The 24,344-nt window shown below is 35.6% G+C and overlaps 1 long non-coding RNA gene and 1 pseudogene across 3 annotated transcripts in view; one reads left to right on the top strand and one right to left on the bottom strand.

Annotated features, from left to right (window-relative positions):
* The window catches only part of LOC143234444 (uncharacterized), a 65,485-nt gene extending 52,208 nt beyond the window's left edge, over positions 1-13,277 (bottom strand). For both annotated transcript variants that reach the window (XR_013018654.1, XR_013018655.1), the window contains exon 1: positions 12,321-13,277. This is a non-coding gene — a long non-coding RNA (uncharacterized LOC143234444). The remainder of the gene's footprint in view (positions 1-12,320) is intronic.
* Positions 1-24,344, top strand: part of LOC143234440 (insulin-like growth factor 2 mRNA-binding protein 1) — a 99,670-nt pseudogene that overhangs the window by 28,181 nt on the left and 47,145 nt on the right. The window lies entirely within an intron of this gene.

The raw sequence follows: 24,344 nt of genomic DNA, 5'->3' as shown, positions 1-24,344 counted from the left end.
ACAACGTTACATGGGCCTCGCAGCAGTATGTACTTTGGACCTATCTGGTCTGTTTTCCGATAATTGGTTCAAATATCTGAATCAAACTCTTCTGGCATGGTTGGTTGCAAACCAGTTTATATATGTATTTCCTCTCATAACCAGAACTTACTTTTGTCACGGCAGCCTCACAATGGGTTTTCTGGAGGTAAAAAAAAATAAAAGTCCATTTGGGGCATTTTATGGGGCATATTGTGACAGCTGCCTCTCCCAAGTACGGTGGAGATTAATGACTACATGTTCTCGTCATCATTAGTATATACGTATGTTCTTTTTTTTTTTGGGGGGGGGGGCTTATAAAGTCTTTCATTTCATTTCTTTTTTTTTGGGGGGGGGCTTATAAACTCTTTCATTTCATTTCTTGTAAAGTAGGAATACATCATAACGCTGTTAATCTGTGCTGAGTTTTCCAGCATTCAATAAATATAGGCCCAGCATGGCAAATGGGTTAAGGCGTTCGACTCGTAATCTGAGGGTCGCGGGTTCGAATCCCCGTCGCACCAAACATGCTCGCCCTTTCAGCCGTGGGGGCGTTATACATTTAATATAATGTTATCTTTTACCAGCTGTACAGTCACTAAAGTAAAGGAGTCATCGTTACCATGGTTTTAGTTGTTAGTCTATTACTCTCAAGATTTTTTTTTCAAATAAGGCAGTTATACTAGAACGTAATGTTGATATCTAGGGTTAACTGTCAGTGTTTTAATACAGGGTAAATCAGAGATATAGAGTTAACTGTCAGTGTTTTACTATATGGTAAAGCTAAGAGATAAGAATGAGTGTCAGTGTATTATTAGTACTTAAAGTTCTCGCCAGATGTACTTGTATATTTTAAAGAGTATGAAACACTGCATTAGTTTATTTCAATAATTGAGGACAGTATTTACTCTTAAATTTTCCCTTCTTAAACATAAAACCTTCATTTTATATTTACAATAACTGAGTAATTAGTTTTCATATCTGTATCCAGGTTGGGTTTGGGTCATAACAAAGAAAATTAACCTTTTTAGGTTTCCCGGATTTGCAGGTGAACGGAACAAAAAATATTCAATCGTATATCGCGTGTAGATTAAAAATTAAACACGAAGGGAAACACCCGAAATGCAACGTATACACCATTTACACCAAGAGAATCTGTGTATTTTTATGATATGCGTTGATAAGTCCATCACTATTCGACAAATACAGAAATACACATAATTTTAACGTATAAAAGCATTATCTGATTTGACTAATACTAGTGTAATCTGTCAAATGACTTTTACAGGTCAAAGACGAGTTCATTTTAAACACAAGTAGACAGTGAGAGTGGATGGGTGAGTGTGTATTTAACCCTGCTATTCTCCGTGTACTAAACCTTGGGTTCTCTCATTGTCTCTGTGTTCTAAACCTGGTTATGGTCGTGCGAAATTCTACTTGTCGTAACGTGGATAAGGCACGTATTTGTTTGTTTTTTATTACATTTCACTCTTGCTTACTTGCTGGGATCAGCCATCCATAATTTAGAAGTAATAGGTTAGAGCAGGGGTTCCCAACCTTTTGGCACTCGCGACATGAAAATGTAATTGATGAAATAAAATTAATGTTATCCCAAGCTACTTCTAACAAGGCTACGCGACTCCCCTGCCAAGGCTTCGCGACCCTCCAGGGGGTCGCGACCCACGGGTTGGGAACCCCTGGGTTAGAGCTAATCAACAATACCCACCGCCAACTCTTGGAGTGTTCCTTATCAAGGCCCAGCATGGCCAGGTGGGTTAAGGTGTTCGACTCGTAATCTGAGGGTCGCGGGTTCGAATCCCCGTCGCACCAAACATACTCGCCATTTCAGCCGTGGGGGCGTTATAACATTTCGATCAATCCCATTATTCATTGGTAAAAGTGTAGCCCAAGAGTTGGCTGTGGGTGGTGATGACTAGCTGCCTTCCCTCTAGTCTTACACTGCTAAATTAGGGGCGGCTAGCACAGATAACCCTCGAGTAGCTTTGCGCAAAATTCAAAACAAACCAAATCAAACTTGCCCCATTGCCTCTAGGCTAAGATTAAATGTAGTCTTTTAGCCTGGAAAGTAGTGCATCTTCGAGGGTCAGGAGACGATATATACTTGTATATTATGCTTTGGAAAATGTGTTGTACGGTTTACATCACGAGATCAGGATTCATAAAACTAAACAAGTACAACTTGCATCACGCAATTTTTTCCATCATTTTTTACAAATTATTTTCTGTAAAAGTCTTACACTTTACAAAGAATTCCCGAGCTTTAGTGGTATACCTCTGGTATCTCAGTCTAAGTGATACACAGGGCAATCATTGTCATGCAACGACCTACGGATCTGATTTGTTAGTGTTTGTCACGTGGAGTTACTGTATATTTGCATATTTATGCATGAACTCCGATATTTTCGTTCCAGGTTGTTGGAATTCTTTTTTGACCTTCACTTTCCCATAATCTTTCTTCCGTTCCTTATCACCCTGGCGTCCTCACCCCAGGAGACCCCCGTCCTTTTTTTTCTATCGTAAATTCTTTACTGTTGCCAGTGTGTCGGTTACCAGCGGGGCAGGGAAGCCTTGATAACAGATCCGTCGCCTCACCGGTTTGTTGGGCAGGATGGACCGTTTCCATTTTTACTGAAGGGGATGACTGTTGTGTAGTAATATCTTAGTAACTTGACAGTGGTGTTGACTGTTGTGTAGTAATATCTTAGTAACTTGACAGTGGTGTTGACTGTAGTGTGGTAATATCTTAGTAACTTGACAGTGGTGTTGACTGTTGTGTAGTAATATCTTAGTAACTTGACAGTGGTGTTGACTGTTGTGTAGTAATATCTTAGTAACTTGACAGTGGTGTTGACTGTTGTGTAGTAATATCTTAGTAACTTGACAGTGGTGTTGACTCTTGTATAGTAATATCTTAGTAACTATAACATGTGTGTATACCAGTAACTTGACAGTGGTGTTGACTCTTGTATAGTAATATCTTAGTAACTATAACATGTGTGTATACCAGTAACTTGACAGTGGTGTTGACTGTTGTATAGTAATACTTTAGTAATTAAATGATGTGTGTATACTGGTAACTTGACAGTGGTGTTGACTGTTGTATAGTAATATCTTAGTTACTTGACAGTGGTGTTGACTGTTGTATAGTAATATCTTAGTTACTTGACAGTGGTGTTGACTGTTGTGTAGTAATATCTTAGTTACTTGACAGTGGTGTTGACTGTTGTGTAGTAATATCTTAGTTACTTGACAGTGGTGTTGACTGTTGTGTAGTAATATCTTAGTTACTTGACAGTGGTGTTGACTGTTGTGTAGTAATATCTTAGTTACTTGACAGTGGTGTTGACTGTTGTATAGCAATATTTTAGTAACTGTAAGGTGTGTGTATACTGGAACTTCACAGTGGTGTTGACTGTTGTATAGTAATATTTTAGTAACTGTAAGGTGTGTGTATACTGGTAACTTGACAGTGGTTTTGATTGTTGTATAGTAATATTTTAGTAACTGTAAGGTGTGTGTATATTGGAACTTCACAGTGGTGTTGACTGTTGTGTAGTAATATCTTAGTTACTTGACAGTGGTGTTGACTGTTGTATAGCTAACATCTTAGTAACTATAAGATGTGTGTATACTGGTAACTTCACAGTGGTGTTGATTGTTGTATAGCAATATTTTAGTAACTTATAAGGTGTGTGTATACTGGTAACTTCACAGTGGTGTTGATTGTTGTATAGTAATATTTTAGTAACTGTAAGAGTGTGTATACTGGAACTTCACAGTGGTGTTGACTGTTGTATAGTAATATTTTAGTAACTGTAAGGTGTGTGTATACTGGAACTTCACAGTGGTGTTGACTGTTGTATAGTAATATTTTAGTAACTGTAAGGTGTGTGTATATTGGAACTTCACAGTGGTGTTGATTGTTGTATAATATTTTAGTAACTGTAAGATGTGTGTATACTGGTAACTTCACAGTGGTGTTGATTGTTGTATAGCAATATTTTAGTAACTGTAAGGTGTGTGTATACTGGTAACTTGACAGTGGTGTTGATTGTTGTATAGTAATATTTTAGTAACTGTAAGGTGTGTGTATATTGGAACTTCACAGTGGTGTTGATTGTTGTATAGTAATATTTTAGTAACTGTAAGGTGTGTGTATACTGGTAACTTCACAGTGGTGTTGACTGTTGTATAGTAATATTTTAGTAACTGTAAGGTGTGTGTATACTGGTAACTTCACAGTGGTGTTGATTGTTGTATAGCAATATTTTAGTAACTTATAAGGTGTGTGTATACTGGTAACTTCACAGTGGTGTTGATTGTTGTATAGTAATATTTTAGTAACTGTAAGGTGTGTGTATACTGGAACTTCACAGTGGTGTTGACTGTTGTATAGTAATATTTTAGTAACTGTAAGGTGTGTGTATACTGGAACTTCACAGTGGTGTTGACTGTTGTATAGTAATATTTTAGTAACTGTAAGGTGTGTGTATACTGGTAACTTCACAGTGGTGTTGATTGTTGTATAGTAATATTTTAGTAACTGTAAGGTGTGTGTATACTGGAACTTCACAGTGGTGTTGATTGTTGTATAGCAATATTTTAGTAACTTATAAGGTGTGTGTATACTGGTAACTTCACAGTGGTGTTGATTGTTCTATAGTAATATTTTAGTAACTGTAAGGTGTGTGTATACTGGAACTTCACAGTGGTGTTGATTGTTGTATAGCAATATTTTAGTAACTTATAAGGTGTGTGTATACTGGTAACTTCACAGTGGTGTTGATTGTTCTATAGTAATATTTTAGTAACTGTAAGGTGTGTGTATACTGGAACTTCACAGTGGTGTTGACTGTTGTATAGTAATATTTTAGTAACTGTAAGGTGTGTGTATACTGGTAACTTGACAGTGGTGTTGACTGTTGTATAGCTAACATCTTAGTAACTATAAGATGTGTGTATACTGGTAACTTCACAGTGGTGTTGATTGTTGTATAGCAATATTTTAGTAACTGTAAGGTGTGTGTATACTGGAACTTCACAGTGGTGTTGATTGTTGTGTAGTAATATCTTAGTAACTTGACAGTGGTGTTGACTGTTGTGTAGCAATATTTTAGTAACTGTAAGGTGTGTGTATACTGGAACTTCACAGTGGTGTTGATTGTTGTATAGTAATATTTTAGTAACTGTAAGGTGTGTGTATACTGGAACTTCACAGTGGTGTTGATTGTTGTATAGTAATATTTTAGTAACTGTAAGGTGTGTGTATATTGGAACTTCACAGTGGTGTTGATTGTTGTATAGCAATATTTTAGTAACTGTAAGGTGTGTGTATACTGGAACTTCACAGTGGTGTTGATTGTTGTATAGTAATATTTTAGTAACTGTAAGGTGTGTGTATATTGGAACTTCACAGTGGTGTTGATTGTTGTATAGTAATATTTTAGTAACTGTAAGGTGTGTGTATACTGGTAACTTCACAGTGGTGTTGATTGTTGTATAGCAATATTTTAGTAACTTATAAGGTGTGTGTATACTGGTAACTTCACAGTGGTGTTGATTGTTGTATAGTAATATTTTTAGTAACTGTAAAGGTGTGTGTATACTGGAACTTCACAGTGGTGTTGACTGTTGTATAGTAATATTTTAGTAACTGTAAGGTGTGTATACTGGAACTTCACAGTGGTGTTGACTGTTGTATAGTAATATTTTAGTAACTGTAAAGTGTGTGTATACTGGAACTTCAGTGTGGTGTTGATTGTTTATATAATAATATTTTAGTAACTGTAAGGTGTGTGTATACTGGTAACTTGACAGTGGTGTTGACTGTTGTATAGTAATATTTTAGTAACTATAAGGTGTGTGTATACTGGTAACTTCACAGTGGTGTTGATTGTTGTATAGTAATATTTTAGTAACTATAAGGTGTGTGTATACTGGAACTTCACAGTGGTGTTGATTGTTGTAGAGCTAATATTCTTGCAAGTATGGATGGTGTTGTCACTTTCACTTTAGTTAATGAGACCGTATGAATAATGAAAGTTATATTGTATTAATGAGACCCTATAAATAATGAAAGTTATATTGTATTAATGAGACCATATGAATAATGAAAGTTATGTTGTATTAATGAGACCGTATGAATAATGAAAGTTATATTGTATTAATGAGACCCTATAAATAATGAAAGTTATATTGTATTAATGAGACCCTATGAATAATGAAAGTTATATTGTATTAATGAGACCCTATGAATAATGAAAGTTATATTGTATTAATGAGACCCTATAAAAAATGAAAGTTATATTGTATTAATGAGACCGTATGAATAATGAAAGTTATATTGTATTAATGAGACCCTATAAATAATGAAAGTTATATTGTATTAATGAGACCGTATGAATAATGAAAGTTATATTGTATTAATGAGACCGTATGAATAATGAAAGTTATATTGTATTAATGAGACCGTATGAATAATGAAAGTTATATTGTATTAATGAGACCGTATGAATAATGAAAGTTATATTGTATTAATGAGACCGTATGAATAATGAAAGTTATGTTGTATTAATGAGACCGTATGAATAATGAAAGTTATGTTGTATTAATGAGACCGTATGAATAATGAAAATTATATTGTATGACAGACACTTTTAAGATAGTTTCTTAATTCATTGATACTCTCAGATTTAGTGAACATAATTAAAATCCACAACTTTTCGTTTATGAGTGAAGCTAGGTAAGTTTCATGAGTAGAATTATATACTGTCACAAGTTAGAATGTAACAGTTTTTGTGTAGAAGTTGGACCATTGAGGAACAGTTTCTTATTACAATATTTGTTGGTGTTTTCTAAAAAAACTATGATTTATCTGTAAGTTAAATATACACTTATTGTGAACAGTTATCCATATCTCTGTCTCTCTCCTTGAAAGGACTTTATGTTTACATTTAAATTCAAGGCACCTCTTGTTCTGTTTAGGCCACCTGATGTCTTTCTTTCATTTTTTACATTTAACATTTTCCTCTATAGACTTTGCTAAGATGTCATGATTTACCATAATTTCATTTTAGGTTTGGATTAGAAATATAATTATTTATCTGTAATACTAGTGAAGATGACTAGAAGTAATTAGTTCTCTTATATCATCACATTTAGTGTTAGAGAAAGATCAGACAACCAACACTTTGATGTAACTTGTATCATTACTTACTATATATCACTGCTAAAGAATAGTGAATACCAATAAAACTTATTGGAACTGAATGCATTGATCCTGTTCTAATTAATATTATGATATAGTTTGTATTAAGTGTTCCTGGGTGTAATTGCTATAATTAATGTTATAGTACAGTGTGCATTAAGTGTTCTTGGCTGTAATTCTAATTAATGTTATAGTATAGTTTGTATTATGTGTTTTTCTAGTGTGTGTTGCTTCACACAGCTGGTTACTTTGTTTATAAATACCGTAACAGTTGCCTTGCTAAAACTATTCACAAAAATTGTAGTTTGTATACATATATTAATTGATAAAAAAAAAAAAAAACTTTCTCAGTTTAACATGAAATGTAGTTTATCACTTAGAAACTCAAACGTAAAGTAAAACTTCTTTGGTTAAGAGTAAACTGATCATTGAAATATTAATACCACTTTTGATTGTTTCTTGTCGGGTTTTTTCTGTAATAAACTAAAATACATTATATAAATTGTGAATCAACCATTACAAATTTTAACACTGAATGCTTTGTTCTGATTGGACAAAGAGTAGATACATTTATAAAATGGTATTATACCCTATAAAGCTCAGACCAAGTATTCTATCTATGTTAGTGATTAAAACATAAAAGAGAAGGAGAGAGGTTTTATGATTTATGTCTCTTCAAAGTGAATCTCTTGCTAATTAAGTTCTATGACAAGAAAGTTTAGTGTACTCCAACTGAATATTAAATCAATCTGGTAAGATGAATCATTTTTACACGCTAAAAAACAGGTGTGGTGTACATTTTTTAGCAGTTTCTTTTTGAATTTTTATCCTAAACACCAAGTAAAGTAATTAAAAAATATCTCTTAAAGTAAGTGGATGAAACATATAGTCTCTTTGTTTGTTTTTTATTTTTAAGCATAAAGCTATATGATGGGCTATTTGTACTGTGCCCACTGGTATCCCCGGGGAAAACCTTTATTGGTTATATTTGAACAAAAAAAGAAAAAAAAACTCAATAATAAATAGTGTTTTAAAAGAGATAGGCTTAAACTTAATAATGAATAGTGTTTTAAAAGATAGGCTAAAACTTAATAATGAATAGTGTTTTAAAAGAGATACGCTTATAGGTTTATAAGAACTATTTTTTTCAAGTCATAAAATATGGTTTGAAAAATCTGTTTCTGTAATTTTCTGTTACCAGGCTCCGCTAATCAACAGTTTTGTACTTATCTGTAGTTAGTTTTAATAGTAAGAGTTTAATAAAAAAAATTGTGCATTTCAGTTGTGACCCATGTTGTTCCAGTTGAGATTCTGCAGTGTCTACAAAATATAACTAACTAATGGTGGTAGTTATCTCAGTTGAAGGTTGTTTTTGAAATTTCAAATCTGAAATAAATTCAGAATTAAAAACTATTAAAGTAACTGGGGTGTTTACAAACATTTGTTTGTCGTGCCTGTTTACAAACATTTTTTGTTTGTCTTGCCCACTGTTCTTGTAATGAAGTGCTACCTGAAAAAACACGCGAAGTTTCAAGTTTTGCTGACTTGAGAAGTTTCCAAGAGGTCCGCGTGTTGGTCTTCTAGTGTGTTTAGCTCTTGTTGCACAAAGGACCCTCCAGAGTGGCTAACTCTACAGTAACGTGATGGTGTGAGGATTGTTAACGAACATGCACACTTTTCAAGTGTTGTAAGACAAGACTTTGGGGGGGGGGGCTGTTTGTTGTTATATACAGAAAATAAAATCCGTAAGAAGTAAACAGTTTGTCGTTTATTCGTTTTTAGTGAGTCTTATAAACAATGTTTAAAATCTAAAACTACAGACTGAACTATTTCGTATTAACACTTAATAGCTTGTTACAGTTAATGTCGGTTTTTAACTGTGAAACAGTCATCAGCGAAGTCAGGAACTCGGCGTGTCTCTTAATAGTTGTAGGAATGAACGTGAAAAGTGCACTTTTAGGGCATAAGTGGGGGAAGGTAGGGGCTTAAAGCAGTCAGGGAAGCTTTAATGACAGGGAGGAAGAACCTCAATCCGTCCCTCATTTACTTTAAAGTAATGCCCTTCAATGATCCCCATGGGAACCAAACATCCTCATTGGAAGAGCGACCATTGTAGGATGAACTGAAGTATAACGTGGAGTAAAGGGGTAAGGTATGCTGAAGGATAACGTGGAGTAAAGGGGTAAGGTATGCTGAAGGATAACGTGGAGTAAAGGGGTAAGGTATGCTGAAGGATAACGTGGAGTAAAGAGTAAGGTACGTTGAAGAATGCGTGGATAAGGGAGTAGTAAAATTACGTTGAAAATATGGCGATGAGGTAAAGGGTAGTAAGGTACGTTGAAATTATCACGATGCTGTCGTAAGGGGTAGTAAGAATACATTGAAGATAACTGTGGATATAAGGTAGTAAGATACGTTGAAAAATAACGTGGAGATAAGAGGAGTAGTAAGATACGTTGAAATATATAACGTGGAGTAAGAGAGTAGTAAAATACGATTGAAAGCTGCTGCTATGGAAATAAAGAGGTAATAAGAATACGATGAAGTATAACGATGGATAAAAAGTAATAAAATTACGTTGAAGAATATAAGCGATAAGTAGGGTAGTAAAATGTTACGTTGAAAGAATAGCAGTAGATAAAGGTAATGTAAGAGTACGTTGAAGAATAGCGTGGATAAAAGGTTAGTAAAATTACGTTAAAGAATAGCGATGGAAATAAAGGTAGCTAAAATACGTTGAAGAATAGCTTGGAAGTAAAGGGGTAGTAAAATTACGTTAAGAAATATATAACAATAAAATAAAGAAGTAAATAAAATACGTTAAAGAAATATAACAATGGAAATAAAGGGTAAATAAAAATACGTTGAAAATATAACAATGGAAAAGAGGTAATAAAATTACGTTGAAATAATGCGTTGTCGATAAGGGTAAGTAAAATACGTTTAAGAATAACTTGTCGATAAGAGTAATGTAATACGTTAAGTTAAATAACTTTCTGTCGATAAAGGGTAACTAAGATACGTTGAAAATATAACGATGGAAGTAAAGGGTAATAAAAATAATACGAAAATATAGCGATAAAGTAAGGTAAGTAAGATACGTTAAGATAACGCTGAAATAAGCGGATAAAGTAGTAGTAAGATACGTTGAAATATAACGTAGAGTAAAGGTAATAAGATACGTTGAAATATAACGTGGAGTAAGAATAATAAGATACGTTGAAATATAACGATGGAGTAAAAGGAGTAGTAATGGATACGTTGAAAGTATAACGTAGAGTATAGAAAGTAGTAAAGATACGTTGAAAGTATAACATGGAATAAGGGTAATAAGATACGTTGAAGTATAACGTTGATGGAGTAAAGGGTAATAAAATACGTTGAAGTATAACGTGGAGTATAAGGGGTAATAAAATACGTTGAAAATATAACAATATAGATAGAGGTAGTAAGAATACGTTGAAGAAATATAACGTGGAGTAAGGGGAGGTAGTAAGGTACGTTGAAGAATGGCGTGGAGTAAAGGGGTAGTAAGGTACGTTGAAGTATATAACAATGGATAAGGGGGTAGTAAGGTACGTTGAAGTATAACGTGAAGTCAGGGGTAGTAAGGTACGTTGAAGTATAACGTGGAGTAAGGGGTAGTAGGTTACGTTGAAGTATAACGTGGAGTAAGGGGTAGTAAGATACGTTGAAGTATAACGTGGAGTAAGGGGTAGTAAGGTACGTTGAAGTATAACGTGGAGTAAGGGGTAGTAAGGTACGTTGAAGGATAATGTTTGACATTTAATTTTTCTTGTTATATTGTTCACAAGTGAGCCAAACTTGCAGAACACAGAGCGTCAATGGTTTATTCGTGAGGACAGTTGGTTGATAATTGAACACCAACGTTTGTGATGAGTAAACTTCAGCTTCTATTGATAGAAAGCAACACAAAAAACACCAGCAAGATCACTGTCAGTTGAAACGGAGTCAATCCGTTCTTCTGTCACTCAACCCACAAGGATATTTGTATGATTCTCGGAAACAAAGTGATTATTTATTTCCGAGTAGTAGTTTTATTTGCAGACGTAAATCCACATTTTGCGAGCATGAAATAAAACGTGCGTGCGTTAATTTCACTAATTACATCTTTTGTTTAAGTCATTACATTAAAACTGATTATTTTGGTGCATCCCTATTAGAAGATTTTTGCTTCTCGAAAGTTAATCTGTGACGTCATGTAGAACTTTTCCGATGCGACATTACACTTCGATACCCCTAAAAGACGAATGAATCTATTAAACCTTTTTTAAAAGTTCTTTTTTGCTTCCGTACCATTAAATGAGAAAGTTGTCTAGCATTATTTTTAATAACGTTGTCTTCCGTTGTTTTTTTTTACCACGAATTACCCACTTGTAGCTGGAGTGTTAGTCCGATGGTGGCTCAACATTAAATTTTAGGTGTTATAATTCTAAAAATCGGGTTTCGATGCTCGTGTTTGGCATATTTCACGGATTGTTTCTCCTTATCTTATTTCTTCTGTGATCACCTGTTATTCTATTATAATAATTTGGGTGCCAATTTCGGTAGTTCTATATTGTTTTAATACATTTGGATCTGGGTCAGGCGTGATTTATTTCTCAGCTTTCCCGTACTGTCAATCCGGGTACTCAAGGTTCAAAACTCCGTTTTACCTGCTTTACATGGTTGATATGCAAGCCGTGGCAGTAGCAATCTTACAGTTGGCGGCTTGTATCGATGGCTAGTTGCTTTTCATTTGTTGTATTGGTTCACAATTATGGAATAATGGTAGTTGTGCACAAACAGTACTTATGTTTAAATATAGAGTGTATCATAGGATGAAAACAATGTTGTATATAACCATCATAGATATTTCAAATCTTTATTTTAAATTTGTTATATATGGAAGGTCATATTTCTTACAAATCCGCTAAACTTCATATGATTCCTTCAAAACATTGCAGTAGAAATGAAATTTATAAGATATATATATATTAATTTCTAACGACTTTGTGAAAATATGTCGCAGCTTTTTAATGAAATATACGTTTTGTCAAAATTGAGTACTTACTGTTCAATAACAGTAGGGTGCGTAGTAACGAGTTGTTGATCGTAGATCCATGGTTCGTGACGTTCCACTACTGATTGTGTTTCGCGTACTTTTTGAATTATAAAAGTGACAGTCAGTCGCGCATTTCGGTTCCAAGAGCGGTTTCTGCCGGCTGGCTGTTCTCAAGTTAGTAGTTTAAAATTAGGAGCTATTATTTTATCTGGTTGTTTGTCCCCCGTGCACATAAATTTAAAAGTACTAGTTAAAAATAATTGGAAAATAATCAGTTTATTACTTCATATTAACTTCCGTTAAACTCTCATAATTAATGCGGCAGTGATTGTATCCCTTTCAGGATTCGGTTCGTGATGAGAATTTCTTTGTTTGTTTCGTAACGTAGTACTTTCGTTCATCATTTTACAGTTTTGACTCGGGTCGATATCGTACTGTCTTCGGAAGGATCTCGGATGAGGCGTTAACCGTGATCACGGCATTTCGTGACGACAAACAGAAACCCCGTCTACGTCCTTCTACGATTGGTCAATGCACCTGACGTCAATAAGCACGTTATCGAGTTGGCAAGTAGCTGATTGGGTATGTGTTAGAGCAGTATGCCGTTTCTTGCTTGACACTCGGCTTCGTTCGCGTGAAAAGAGGAATGAAGTTCTCCGTATCTGAAACGGATTAGTGGACTGATAAAAACTTTCCATAATTTTGGAAAGTGTGTTAATGAAGCACAAACGGTGGGGCAGGAAAGCCTTTTCGTTCCATGATAGAATTACCCAAAAAACCGCTCGACGAGACACGGTGTGTATGGTGCTCGGACTCTGTGTAGTGTAGAGGAAAGATTTCAGTATAATATTCTGTTCCGGTAGAGGTCGCCTTCATCGAAGCGTGCTGAGTACGAGAAGGTACAAAGAGCTACTGGTATGAGAGCGACTTCTATATGCTGCACGAAGAATTAAGATAATAGAAATTGCACGGTCCACGATTTACTTCTGTAGAACCACTTGGGACTGACGCGCAGCGACAAAGCAGAGCACGTGGAAAATATTCAGCCAATGTAAGATTTCTCATTTATCACCATGTCTGTTCGGGATTCCATGACCAGGTAATAATAAAGTGAAATAGAAACTCGTGTAATAAAAATCTGTTACTCACTTCTTTTATCTTTTTCGCAATTTTGAGTCTGCATTGGCGAAAAGCTTATTGGGAGTATTAGTAGTGTATGTACGTACCGCCATTTTGGACCACGTGGTTGGTATTACTGTTAATGAAAGACCGTGAAAAGAGGGCACAACTGATTTTACTTTAGAGCAGTAAAAACACAAGTAATAACTGTTTGTATAAAGGGCTTCAGTTATCTCACGATCTTGCGCTTAAGAACGTGATCTGTCCACCATTGTGACTAGAAGGAAAAAACATAAAATACAAGTTATTTTGTCGTCAGCAGGTGTTTAAGTTACTAACGCGTTTTCTTCTATCTGTATGTAATGTGCATATAGATTTATTAGATATGTTTTGTGGTAGTTATTCGATTTGTTCTGAACCCAGAGTGAAGGTAGAAGTATGTAATTACCAAATAAACCGGAGACGTTAGTTACATTCGTCTTTTAAGCCTAAAGTGTGCAGTTTTTTTATATACATTTGTGTAGTCTTTAAGCCTAAATTGTGCAGTTTCGTTTTATATACGTTTTTGCATACTCTTTTTATCATAATCCAACGTTTGTACCGTTTAATAATTGGATACAAATGGTTGTCACTCCAGGGTGTTTCTGAGGATAAAATGCTATTGAATTTTATAGCTGCAAGGATCAAAGGGCGTGATAGGTGTAATAGTTTTTCATGAATGTGTAGCTATTGGAGCTGAACTGACAATTTATGTGCAGGCCCAGCATGGCCAGGTGGATTAAGTCGTTCGACTCATAATCTGAGGGTCGCGGGTTCGAATCACCGTCGCACCAAGCATGCTGGCACTTTCAGCCGTGGGGGCGTTATAATGTGACGGTCAATCCCACTATTCGTTGGTAAAAGAGTAGCCCAAGAGTTGGCGATGGGTGGTGATGAGTAGCTTCCTTCCCTCTAGTCTAACACTGCTAAATTAGGAATGGCTAGCGCAGATAACCCTCGTGTAGCTTTGCGCGAAATTCAAAAACAAACAATTTTCAGTGCACCCTCTATGGACGTCTATATGAATTTATTAATGATTTCGGAACGAACGTGGCCTAGTGATTAACGAGGCCGATTGTATATCCAAGGATTCATGGCTCACGTCCGTTGCTGGAAAATAGCGCTCTTAAGTTTGGGACCAGGGTTGTGTTATAGAAGAGACAGTAAGCTCTACTATTCGATCAAGTATCTCAAAAATTTGTGGTTAATTTTATTACTGTAGTTTGTCAGTTTAAAATTAAAAACAGGTAACGAAAGTTCGCACGAGTATTTTATTGAATAAATAAATGTGTCCCTATACACGGAGAGTGTTTGTTTTGTTTTTGAATTTCGTGCAAAGCTAACGGACTACCTGCGCTAACCGTCCCTAGTTTTGCAGTGTAAGACTTGTGGGAAAGCAGCTAGTCATCACCTCCAACTCTTGGGCTACTTTTTTACCAACCGATAGTAGGATTGACCGTCACATCATAATGCCCCCACGGCTGAAAGGGCGAGCAGGTTTGGTGCGAAGGGGATTCGGACCCGCGACCCTCGGATTACGAGACACGGAAAGAGTAAAGTCTTTATTTTTCGCTGAAGTTATCTCGTAATATTGTACACATTTCGAAGAAGTTTGATCTCAGTGCAGTGAAATCTATTATGAACAAGACCTGAACGAGCGAGATGGGGTATAGACCCCCAAAAGTGTCGTTGGGTTCTTCTAAGGTAATGCCGTATGTTAATTTAATTTTAGGTCTGTGTCATTTTTGGGTCTCACTCTCTTCCCCTAGATACTGTAGGTTAATATAGTGGCCACAAATTGGAAAGAGGGACAGACCCCTGGAATATTGCCTCCCCTTTGAGGTAATGCTAATCATTAATATACGTTTAGATTTGATCTTATTATGTGTCCCACCATTCCTAGACGTTTTACACGTACTCGAGTAAGTTGGATGTAGAGATATTTCAAAATCTTTGGGTTTTCATTCATCACATACTATAATTTGAGTTGTCACTAAATAAAACTCAAATATTGTGTATTCTAATTCTTATTTTAAAATATCTTTAAACTGCAAAAGTTAGTTTTTCTTGCAATTCAGGCGGGCATTTATAAGTGTCGGTATAAAGATGGACAGATTTTATAAAACTTGAAGCTATGTAAAACCCCATCAGTTTCACGCTGTCTAAAATATAAAATCTACAATCGTGGTTTAATTTGATTTTTTTTGGTCGTATTTAATCTACTACACGTGTACACCTCGTGACGAGAACCATCAAACTGTAGTCTTTCTTTAAACTGACAAACGGTTAAACACGTGTTTTATTCCATTTCGTTTGGTCATAGAACAGAAACTTTAAATTGCGATACTGACATATAGATGAATATGTATTACCTATTCACGTACCTTTAATAGCAAATGTAGTTTTTGGTATTCTGACGACCAACTCGGAAATAATCTTCGGCTGTTTCCTTTAATAGAGGTCTCTGACCTTCACACGTGCTGCCCTCCACCAGTTAACTTTATTCAATGCCATGCTGTCTGCAGGCCCTTTCTCATTCCAGACCCGACATGGCCAAGTGTGTTAAGGCGTGCGACTCGTAATCTGAGGGTCTCGGGTTCGCATCCCCGTCGCGCCAAACATGCTCGCCCTTTCAGCCGTGGGGGCGTTATTATCTTACGATCAATCCCACTATTCGTTGGTAAAAGAGTAGCCCAAGAGTTGGCGATGGGTGGTGATGACTAGCTACCTTCCCTCTAGTCTTACGCTATTAAATTAGGGACGGCTAGCACAGATAGCCCTCGTGTAGCTTTGTGCGAAATTCAAAAACAAATAAACAAACTTTCTCATTCGTGTCTTTTTTATTTTTTAATCCTGTCTTTGTCGGCTCTAATTATTACGTGCTATTATAACCAAATCTTTTAAATTACTATAGTTACTGAACCATGGTTAGTTTTTATCAATAAATGTTATCTGGACATTGTCGCAAGAGATGATACAAGAGAGAGCCGATAGAAATATAACACATTTTATAATTATATATTGAGTAGACATGTTAGAACAGAAACGATGTGTATCGGTGTTCTACACGGAAAACTCAAGGACCACTGAACCAAACACAATAAACTCATAACACACAAAATGGCTAACGATAGATTTACAGAAAACTCAAGGACCACTGAACTAAACACAATAAACTCATAACAAACAAAATGGCTAACGATAGATTTATGCTCTAATGTTTATATGTCCCCAGCCAGTACGTCGGTAAGTCTATGGATTTACAACGCTAAAATCAGGGGTTCGATTCCCCTCGATGGGCTCAGCAGATAGCCCGATGTGGCTTTACTATAACACACACACACACACACACACACACACACACACACACTGATGTTCACAACGGGGCACCCATCATCTGATGGTTTTAAAGTTTGACAAAACAGCAGGTTGTCCAGTACAAAACGTTCGGAAATGGTCAACGTAAGTTTTTATATTCCCTTTTTAGACACCAGGGTACCAGTTATCTTTAGAATTTCAGAAATGTGACTTGTATAAGAATAATACAGAGGAATCTGCTAAGCTGTTGTTTTTGTTAATTTGTTGTATAAAATGATTTAAAACCATAATTATTTCTTTTATTCATAATGATTTATGAATAAAATATACTGATTGGCTAGTAATTCACGTGTATGTTTCATTAGATCTGTTTATGATGTTAATATCGTACGTTTTATGTTTGATAAAACATTATGGTATCATTATTGTTACAAGGATTACGGACTTGACGTTAGTGTTAGAATGATAAGGGACTTGATTGTTACAAGGATTACGGACTTGACGTTAGTGTTAGAATGATAAGGGACTTGATTGTTACAAGGATTACGGACTTGACGTTAGTGTTAGAATGATAAGGGACTTGATTGTTACAAGGATTACGGACTTGACGTTAGTGTTAGAATGATAAAGGACTTGATTGTTACAAGGATTACGGACTTGACATTAGCGTTAGAATGATAGGGACTTGATTGTTACAAGGATTACGGACTTGACGTTAGCGTTAGAATGATAGGGACTTGATTGTTACAAGGATTACGGACATGATGTTAGCGTTAGAATGATAAGGGACTTGTCATTGTTTTTACCATGGTTACCATGCTAGGTAGTTTTATTATTATCACATATATAGGTGATTATAAAGTTGAAAAATATGCTTACAATGTTTATCTACAATAATACTTGTTTTGGTAGAATTACATTTTACGAGACACACACAGTTTTTGTTTAGTGTGCCTTAGTAATGTGACACCAGTTGGTCAGTTTGGTTTGTACTGGACAGGATTCATTGTTCCTCGCAGTGTTGTCAACAGTGATATTCAAGCCATGTATCTCGTATGAGAAACAGTGCTAGTTATTTAAGAAAGTTGGTTTAGATGTGTAGTATAATATGATATTAAAATATCTCGTGTTTTCAATAAACCTTTTCTCTACTGGATGGTATAGGTAATTATTCTGTAACATGAGCCATGTAACATATCAACTAAACGTAGATGCTGTGTCTGTCACAAGTTTATTACAATTGTAGCTGCTTGACATTTGTACATACCCATTTAGTGTCCTGTACACAAGTGGTGGTGTTTTAAACCAAACATTAAGGCCACTTGTTTGCTGTAATATAGAATCGTCATGATGGGATACTGAATATCCGATACAGATTAATAAGTTAATTCATTACAGTTTTAACCTCGTATCTTTAATAGATGTTAAGTAAGTCTACTGACTAAAGACACGGTTGTGGTATGATTAATTACAAATCTTAACCATCGTGTGCCAGTAACATGGTGGTGTTGCTTTCGTTACAGGTATTTGAATGAAAAACAGTTTGTTCACTAGTGTCCAGTGATACTTTCTTACGTTTAGTTAGCGGGAATCATCTAGGTGATTCTATTTCTAAATCTCTTCACTAACACGTGAATATTAGCGAAGGAAAGATGACGTAGTCTACTCCCGCTGCAAAAGACAGATTTTAATGTTTGGAAGAGTGAAGCGAGTGAAAACAAAACTGTAATAATAACAAAGTTTAATCTCGAACGTTGCGCGTAATATTGTTGGTGTTTGAAAGCTTTGTTACGTCAGCAGGGCTTCTCTTGTTACCAGTTTTTTCCCATGTATACAAATCGCATGTTTATTAACTTATATCGCCCGCGTCGCGCTAAACATGCTCGCCCTCCCAGCCGTGGGGGCGTTATAATGTGACGGTCAATCCCACTATTCGTTGGTAAGAGTAGCCCAAGAGTTGGCGGTGGGTGGTGATGACTAGCTGCCTTCCCTCTAGTCTTACACTGCTAAATTAGGGACGGCTAGCACAGATAGCCCTCGAGTAGCTTTGTGCGAAATTCCAAAACAAACAAACAAAACAAAAAATTAACTTATATTTATTCTGAACCTTCGTCTATTTTTCAGCGTTTTTATTGAAAGGTGATAAGAAGGTAATTGTAAATATTGTTTGTTTCTTTGTCAGTGACCTTAATATATTTTATCGTAGTTGAGAATTTAACACCATATTTTTATCGGACAACATGCAGTTTGAGCTAAAATCAAATAAGAATACAAAATTTAGAATAAAATAGTGTTATTAGTTCGTATGTAGAAACACGATTTATAAATGGTTTAAAGCTGGTATAATTATAAATCATTTGCTTTGTGTGAGATGTTTTCAGACAAGTGATCATACGGCTCATAGACCACTGTCGTATATTGAGTTTTGGTGTTGAACAAAAGGCCTCGTCAGCACCTGATATGGCAGATGTGTAGTGTGTTTGGAATATGAAATATTCTATGTTGTTTGCAATCAAATATTTAACAACTATTTGGGTTAAAGTTACGTCTCAGTTTGATCAGCTCCAACGATGTCGTATATTTTGTTAGTTGAAAATTCTTTGTTAACCTGAAGACGACCATCTAAGGTCAACAACAATCCTAACTTTCCTGGTTCTATAAAAACCAGCTTACAGAACATATGGCTAATACTTTGGATTGATATTGCATAATTTATTAAACAAGTAACATCAAGGTGTAGTTCCAGTGAATAAATACTTTTAAAATACATCAAATATAACGCGAGTCAGTATGTTTTACTGATAGACCAGTGATATCGTATTTTCTTAAATTCCCGACAGGTGTCGGGCATGTGATCGTTTCACAGCCTTGATCTTAATTAGTTTTGTGGCTGTTGGGTTAAATTAATTATAACAAATTGTTTTAAATTAAAAAAAAACAAACAACGTTTCTGCTAGTTACCACGTGATTCTAAAATTTTAATATATAAAAACTATTTCTCAACTTCTAAACGTTATCATGAAGGAACATTTCTTTAACTAGTGGAATGTGAGAATATAAATATTAAATAATCGTATATATGCAATGTATTTTCTCTGTAGTATCCTTCCAGGAATCATTGTAGTTTCTGGAATATCTACGCTTTTAGAAAGTTTGTTAATCAATTTCTAACACCGCAACCCCTTGTCGTCTCAGTGTCAGGCCTGAGGGTTTATAAACAGTAGAAGTCGAGTTTCGATACGTGTGTTATTGTATAGCATAGATAGTCTGTTGTGTAGGTAGCTGTGTGTTGTGTTAAATAACAAATAACACAGTTCTACACTTTGTTTATAACGTTTTCAGTATAACATCTATTTCCAGGTCGAAATAAATTCCATTCACTTTAAACTTTACCGACTTCGTAACGTTATTAAATATGTAATTAAAAAGAACGTTCATTAGTGGTTGCCCCCCCTTCCGCTAGTACAGCGGTATGTCTACGGATTTACAACGGTCAGGGGTTCGATTCCCCTCGGTGAGCTCAGCAGAAAGCCCGATGTGGCTTTGCTATAAGAAAACACACACATTAGTGGTCACTTAGTGTACCACAACTTCATGCATCTGTGGGCGTTTGAAAAAACGTGTTATTTAGATTCACTCGCTGTTTCTAATCCTTCATTATGTGTGAAGAGATCCATTTTTACAGTAATTAAATAAAGAAAAATCGTGCTCGAATGAAAAAAAAGTTAAAATTTCAAATTTATTTTATTACTAATTATGTTTACGAATAATCAAGTTTTTTTTCATATAGATTTTAGCTACAAAACTATATTCAACCATTTGGACTCATCTGTACAATAGAATCGTTTATTATTGTTGCAAATGATGTTCGAAGAATTTCTTTTGTTAGATAATATATTTTACCACCGACATATATATGTGGTTTTCAAGTAAATATATAGTGTACTATAGAACTATCGGATTATTTTCTTCTGCTCGTCAGAGACAAACATTCCAATAGACGGAAATGACTCACAATCGTTAGACGTATGATGCTGCTGACGTCATAGTCGTGTATTCACGCAGTATTTCTAAATGAACAACAATGTTTTGCTTTAGTCTATTAATACGGAGAAAGAGGTAAAAACGTACCTAACCCTTCCAGTTAGTATTGTTTTGGAATTTTGACAACAAAATATTAACTTGACTTTCCACATAATAATGGAAACTTTTAGCTTAAGTTTTACTGTTGTGGGTTCTATAAGGATAGTGGTACAGAAAGCTGCAACGGTGAAACGTTGTCTGATTTTTTTAATTTTTTTTCATATGCAAAGTAAAAGTCGATTTTTGTTTGTAAACTAGTTTTACTGTCGAGAGCAGTGTAAGACTAGAGGGAATGCAGCTAGTCGTCACCGCCAACTCTTGGGCTACTCTTTTCCCAATGAATAGTGGGATTGATGGTAACTTTATAATGTCCCCACGGCTGAAAGGGCGAGCATGTTTGGTGTGACGGGGATTCGAAGCCGTGACCCTCAGGTTGCGCGTATTTCAAACAAAACTAACCATACATGGTCGCCAAAATCCATTAGAAAAGCTCTGGAGTTCTCTTGATTCCAGAGTTTGTCTTGATTTCATGTCAGGATGTGAAAACGTGTAATAACGCTAACATGGACGTTAGGTTCGTGAGTACATGATGGTCTGACGTGGCATTAACTTCGATGGCAGAGATCAATGCCAACCACACAGTTTTCGTGCCCAGAGGACTCTTCTGAGGAAGATAACTGTCCTCGTGGAATGGTATCTTCTAAACAGGAGGCCAGTCGTCATGGTAGAACCTTCGTAGGCTAATCAGGAACAATTAGAGACGACTGGCCTCGTGCTTAGAAGATTCCATATTGAATCACGCGTAGATACGTTGAGAAAAGCGAGTGTAGTCCGTGTTTGTGTAGGGAATACAAGTTCAGCTCAGTATCAATAAATGACTTGTCGTCTGTTCTGTGATATGATCATTTTGAAACGTACATGAAAAGTATACATCACAAACACTCGTTATTAAGCGTATTCCAAGCTAACATGTCAGGGGGCTAAATCTTTTTAAAAATGTATTATTTTAATTAATTTTAATACCCTCACCAGCCGCCTTTAAAATATATTTTTACTTCAAGTGGGTTTCTCGTCGTCACGAATTAAATCTTAAGTTTAAAATAGTTTTAAACGGCAAAACGTAGTAATGTTTAATGTGAATATTCCCGTCTTTACAGATGGATTCGCTATTTTAACGTTTTTCTATAAATGTTTTTACATTTTTGAAGTAACTCTAAATACAACTCCAACTGATACAGCAGTGCAAGTCTTATAGTCTCATCAGAACTAACTGATTTATTCATTATAAGCTATTTTGTTAGTATCAAGATAGTCGTGTTTCGTTGGTACTGTAAAGAATATTCATCTTTTTGTCCTCTTGGTGCAACTGTATTTAATAAAAAACCGGTGATGATATTCGACTATAATCTTTACTGTAAGAAACCAATTGAAAGTATATGTTGTTTATTATTTCTATAATTTATTACTACGTGTCGTATATCCCAGTGGCTCAACACTATGCATGAAGTCTTATAACACTAAAAAAAAAAAACGGGTTTAGATACCCGTTGCGGGCACAGCACAGATATAACCTATTATGCAACGTTAGGGTTAACAAATTAAACAACGTTGCCTTTCAGTGACTCAGTGCTAGGTCTGAAGACTTATAACGCTAAAAATCGGGGTTTGATACACCGATGGATAAACTTGTATCCTGGAACAGCGTGCAAATGATTGGAGGGAATTCATAAGTGATTGTTATGATTTTACTTGCTCTTGTTAGGCGGAGCGTCACTCATTATATCTTCTGTATTCTCTAGATTTTAGAATCTAAAACAAAAAATTTAGATCAAATCATAATTCTCTAATATTTACGAAAGTATTAATTATATTTGTAGTCAGTGTTTCTCAGGATTTTTCACCACATTGTAATTTATTTCTTCATTCACATATAATTGCAAATTGGAGAGTGTAAGAGTTATGTTCTATAAATGCTAAGAACCGTGTTTCGATACCCGTAGATAGAACAGCACATGTATATGATTGCAGCGTTGCGCGCTTAACTGCAAAAGTTGTATAGTTATTCTATAACAATTAAATTGCTCTATAAATTAGATTCAGTGATTTTTCCCTTTCTTATTTTTATATATGTACTAAAATACAGGAATTAAGTTCCTGTGAATGTGATTTAGTGTTGCAAGATAAAACAGTTTTGTGGGTACGCAGCACAGAAACTGATATTCATGTGTTACTGATATATTTTGCAATCGTTAGCTGGTCCCTAAATATGATTACGTCAAAATGTGGATTGTATTCAAATTACTCTGCTTAAGCTCCGCCCTATGGTGATATGCTCCGCCTTTTTTTATACCGGTTTGTGACGGCCTAGCCAATGGGAATTGGCGTGACCCTGTATGTCGTCTTGCTTTGTGGTTTATATTTGTCATTAACGGAAGGAATAAGTGGGTTTAACTGGTTGGCGAATTAGTTACAAGCCGAAAATGCAGGAGTGAATGACTACATAGAGAGCGCAGCTTGAAATTCAACGACTGTAATTGGCGAGGGAACCACAGTATAGAATCGTTTGTTGGCATCTTCAAAACACGGAAATGTCGTAATACAAATTCATTTTATTTCTCGGTCTTTCTTACCAAGTGCTCTTCGTCAGGCTTAATGCTGTTTTCATATTAGGCCTTAGGGGGAAGGAGTGACCGTTTGAATTTGTTTCTAGTTAAATCTACTAAACAAGTACGAGACTGCATCCACATTTACAGTTAACTGAAATCACGTCACTTCCGTCATCATATTTGTAAACCAAGCCTGTCATACTCAGTTTTTCAATCTCAACGCTTTGTGTCGTTGAGTTTTGCTAAATAGATGTTGAAACAACACTGACAGCTGATGTTTGGAAGAGGTCTCGCTAAACCTGGAAGTCGCTGTGAATTTTGGGATCACAACAAGAGGTGAATGAGAAAACCCTTATTTAAAGATGAATCACTTGAGATCAGTGCGTCTTCGTTATTTTATTTTGTTAGTTCAACAGAAAAAGAGCTAACTTCTAGGTTGTTACAAAACATTATCCTAATTTTTATTATTACAAGCTACGACTTTATAATCAGTTATTAAACTCGAAACTGTTAGAATGTTATCGTGTCTAGAGGATCCCTCATTGGCCAGTAACGCGAGCTACGATGGTCGCATTACAGTTCCTGAACTTCGACTGCCGTTTTTTAAAACCGATTTTATATTGAAGATGGCAAATTAATAGTAACCAGTTATTTAACTCGGAAGATAACCAATACAACAAAGCCCAGCATGGCCAAGTGGGTTAAGGCGGTCGTCTCGTAATCTGAGGGTCGCGGGTTCGAATCCCCGTTGCACCAAATATGTTTACTCTTTCAATCGTGGGGGAAATATTATGTTGCGATGAATCCCACTATTCGTTGGTAAAAGAGTAGCCCAAGATTTGGCGGTCGTTGGGTGGTGATAACTACC

The sequence above is a fragment of the Tachypleus tridentatus genome, chromosome 12, assembly GCF_004210375.1.
Source record: "Tachypleus tridentatus isolate NWPU-2018 chromosome 12, ASM421037v1, whole genome shotgun sequence".
Classification (NCBI taxonomy): domain Eukaryota; kingdom Metazoa; phylum Arthropoda; class Merostomata; order Xiphosura; family Limulidae; genus Tachypleus; species Tachypleus tridentatus.
Note: the sequence above shows the minus strand (reverse complement) of the source record. Positions and strands in the feature narration are given on the sequence as shown.